The sequence below is a fragment of the Medicago sativa genome, chromosome 8, assembly GCF_051527215.1.
Source record: "Medicago sativa cultivar Bolivia chromosome 8, Bolivia_mono, whole genome shotgun sequence".
In the NCBI taxonomy this organism is placed as follows: Eukaryota; Viridiplantae; Streptophyta; class Magnoliopsida; order Fabales; family Fabaceae; genus Medicago; species Medicago sativa.
This window is the reverse complement of record NC_140756.1, coordinates 68,610,663-68,614,835: the sequence shown is the minus strand read 5'-3', so window position 1 is coordinate 68,614,835 and position 4,173 is coordinate 68,610,663. Positions and strand designations below refer to the sequence as shown.

Genomic DNA, 4,173 nt, shown 5'->3' with positions numbered 1-4,173 from the left:
AGTGATAATGATACTAGTGAAGGGATGGAAAATGTTGACTTTGTGATTGATTCTAAAACAACCGTTGACATTTTTCACTCCAACAAATTGATGTCTTAGATTTTGGTCATATCATATTCAGATGTTGGGTAGAGTTCAACAGGTGACGATCAGATGTGGTGGCTCATGCTTTAACTAGAGAAGTCGTGTTATTAGTCAGTCTCATCATTTATTTTGATATCCCTCATTATATTAATGATATTATTATTAATGAAATGTTATAAGTACGTTTCCTTCGCAACTTAATTGTTTGACTCTGAAAAAAAAAAACTTGTGGTTTGATTTTGAAGATATTTTTTGTAAATCTCGGGTCGAGACGAGATCACCATAATTATTGTGCCCATTGGGCCAATAATTAAATAAAAATAGATATTTATAAAAATATTTTATAAAAAATATTATTATATATGTAAATGTTAGAGATGATCAAATCTCTCCTAAAAAAGATATGATCAAATCATTTTTATAGCGTCATTGAATACAAATTATAATCCTATTATATTTCCTCATTGGTTTTGAAATTACTGTAATTTCTATGCATCGTTAAAAATTTACAATCATTTATATGTGTGATAAGATTATTTGTCCCCGAACTTAACTCAGTTGGTAAGGACAATGCATATATTATGCATGGTTTGGAAATCGAACCCCGGACACCACCAACAAAAGATTATTTAAAGTTGTTAATGTTTCTCAGAGTCAAATATTTTTAAATGTCAGATAATGTTTTTTTGAATAATAAATAAATAAAAATAATATTTAAATGTGAGATAATGTTTTTTTGAATTTAAAGTTGTTAATATTTCACAGAGTCAGATATTGTTTAATAAGAATGAATGTGATTGCAAATTTTAACTCAACATATTGAGGTTTTACTACATTGTAATACACCAGATGATCTTGTTAATGATCTTACAGATTTGGCATCAGCAACTTCAAAACTTTGCTCAGGGTTATAATTTGGTTTTGTCACTTCTCCACCTTTTGTTTCCATGAAGGATGCTCCATTTTCAAAAGCGTCCCCAACTGAATAAAATTCCCATGTATCTCCAACTTCGTTACTACTTTTTCTCCATGTAACCTACACCAATTATATAATTAATTAATATAACATACTATATCCTTTTATAAGCAAAACAATCATAAAAGCTAGGTGTATTAATTGCTTGTAATAATTACCTCTTTTTTTTTCCTACGGTTGGTGCTATGAAGAGGTTTGATTGACTTTTAAGGCTTGGTTCCATACTTCCGCCTATTGCATATTGCACCCATCCCATATACAAATTATTCACAACATGTGCATATCCATGACGAATTCTGTAATATTTTTAATTAACGATAAAATTTATGAATAAATACGGTGATTTTTTTAATTTCTAATTTCGTATATTGTATAATAAAACTAATAATTTTGCAATTATTGATTACCTCGGCATGCGTTGGTGGCAATTAGGTCCAAAATAGTTGTATACAACTGTGACTTTCATGTTTTTGTCTCTCACAAATCCATCATCGTGACCAAGAAGCATAACTTTATTTTGCTCTCTAAACCAATTATTGGATATTGTTATATTCGTGGAACCTCGTGAAACATCTAGAAGACCATCTTGACAATCAAAAAGTGTGTTGTGATCAATCCAAATTTTTGAAGCAGAAACCAATCTGATTGCATCTCCATCAACTTGACCTAATGGCATTATGCTTCCATCGGGACCCATCACCATTCCAGGAGCTTGAGGTCGACAATGATGAATCCTAATTCCATGGATGATAATGTTGGTTGCCTAATAACAAATAACAAACATGTCATTCTAAGTTAGGAAGTAGTAGATATATGTTTGAAATAATAAAAGAAGAAATTTAAAGTAACGATAATAATGATTGTACAAACTTGAATGAAGAAAAAAATTGGACGAAAGGTAGAGAAAACCGTTACGGTTTATATCTGATTTTAATGTGATATATGTTTTAGAGATGATAAATTAAAGATGAATTGAATTTGTTAAAAATTTCGGATAATCTGCTAGTATTAAAGGTATGTCATTTTTTTCTAACAATGGTAACATTGATATCACTTTTTGACATGCATTTGTTTTGCTACAAAGCTGCACTGTGGGAGAGATTTCAATTGTCTATTTTTTTCATGAAAATTTTTCATTTAAAATTGAATACTTGTTAGTAATTTTGACATTATTATTAGTAATTACCTTATATATCATCAAACACGCATGTTGCGGATTCGATGAGAAAACACACCAATAACAAACTTGATGTGTGGAGCAAGGGATAATTAAGCAACCAATATCAAAGTGAATTGCAATTAAACAAGCAAAAGTAGAAAAACAGCGAGAGAAAAGCAGAGAGAACACAAAAGAATCTGTTTACCCAGTTCGGTCCAAATTGACCTAGTCTGGGGGAGAGAGCAGCCCTCCGTTCCACTATATGATGAGTAACGTTACAAAAGAGATTTCAATGGGTTACAAGAATAAGTCTCCCGCCTAATTCTACCCAAATCCCAGCTTCTTCCCGTAACCAAGAGACTCAATCCTAATAGTGTTTCCCAAGGTGAATCAACCTTCAAACCCTAGTTTGTTGCCAAGAGACAAACTCTATACAAACCCTAGTTTGATTTCTAAACCCTTGTTTCAGCCCCCTCTATCTCTCTCAAAATAGTCTGATACAAGGCCTATATTTATAGTAAAAGAAACTCCCATAAAATTGTAACAAATCTGGCCCAAAAATACGTTTCTGAAAAATAACAGCACGCGAAATCGGCCACCGATTTTTCCCAATCGGCCACCGATTTTTCCCGAACAGAAAGCCTCCCAAAAGGCAGCCAAAATCGGCCACCGATTTTCCAAATCGGCCACCGATTTGTACTTTCAGCAAACATCAATTTTGGCCTCCAAACTCCAATTTTGAGTCACTTTCACAACAACGCATTATCTGCTACGTGGACATCGACACCTCGACCGTCAATGGTAGTAAAACTGCTAATGAGAAGTGGTCTCACAAGTTTAATGTTCATATCCCTTTGGAATGTGATCCAAACTTTACCTTGGATCTTAGAAGCTCCATATCTCAATGTTCTAGGTCTTGGGTTTAAAGGGTCGTCACTATGATCGGTAACTTTATAATGGATTAGGTCTTTACCAATGTTGTTTGTCATTTTCCCTGCATATCCCACTGAGCAAAGAGCAAGTTGTTGTCGATGTTTCCTCCATTCAGGATTGAATCTCCAGCATTGATCAATCACATTCATTTCCATGCCTTCTATCTCAGATTGCTTGGAAGAACTAACTTTTGTAGTAAAAAATGTGTCCAAAACTACAAGTAAAATAAAGCACCAAATGACGGAGTTGATTACTTGGTGACAAACCATGATTCAATATATACCTGTTTTTGAATTGATTAGAATACTAATTGTGTTATTGAGAAGAAAGGGATAGTAAGGAGGAAGAGGTTTTCTTAGTTTTATATTGGAGAGTAATCGTGTAGAAAGTGGTAATATAGGTTAAAGTTGTTAAGGATTGTTTGAGGTTTGGAAGTTTGTTTAAGTTGTTGTGATATGCTTTGGCCAAATGACTCATATTTAAGAGGGAAACTAAAAATAGGAGGAAGAGTTTCTTAGTTTGTTATAAATTATTAACTTAAGTTGTTAGAATACAACAATTAGTTAAATTTAGACAATAACTATAGAAAGAGGTGATGGGAAGCGATAAATATATATATACAAATTTGTTTAGGTAAACAAAATATTGTTATCCTTCTTATTGTTAGTACTTTTGTAAATATATGCATGTTTGTTTTGTTTATGATTGATGGAGTTTTTTTTTTTTTTTTGTAATTTAAACGTTATTGATTTCAATCTATTACGTAATATACCATTGAACTATTTAATTTAACTATGTCTTTTAACAAATGCTCATAGAATAACTTGCTAAAAGACACCTTCATAAAATGTGTCTTCTAGCAAAACCCTATATATATAAAGACCTCACCAAATATGCATGTCAAACATATCTTACCAGTAATGTGTAATGCTACATATATACAACTATCATGGCCTCCTAATAAACATAAACCAAATGAACACTCCACTTTGAAGCAAGCGATTAAATTTAACTCTGGACC

The 4,173-nt window shown here is 32.2% G+C and overlaps 1 pseudogene; it reads right to left on the bottom strand.

Annotated features, from left to right (window-relative positions):
* Positions 1-895: 895 nt before the first annotated feature.
* Positions 896-3,468, bottom strand: LOC146900899 (putative pectate lyase 4; annotated as a pseudogene).
* Positions 3,469-4,173: the final 705 nt, after the last annotated feature.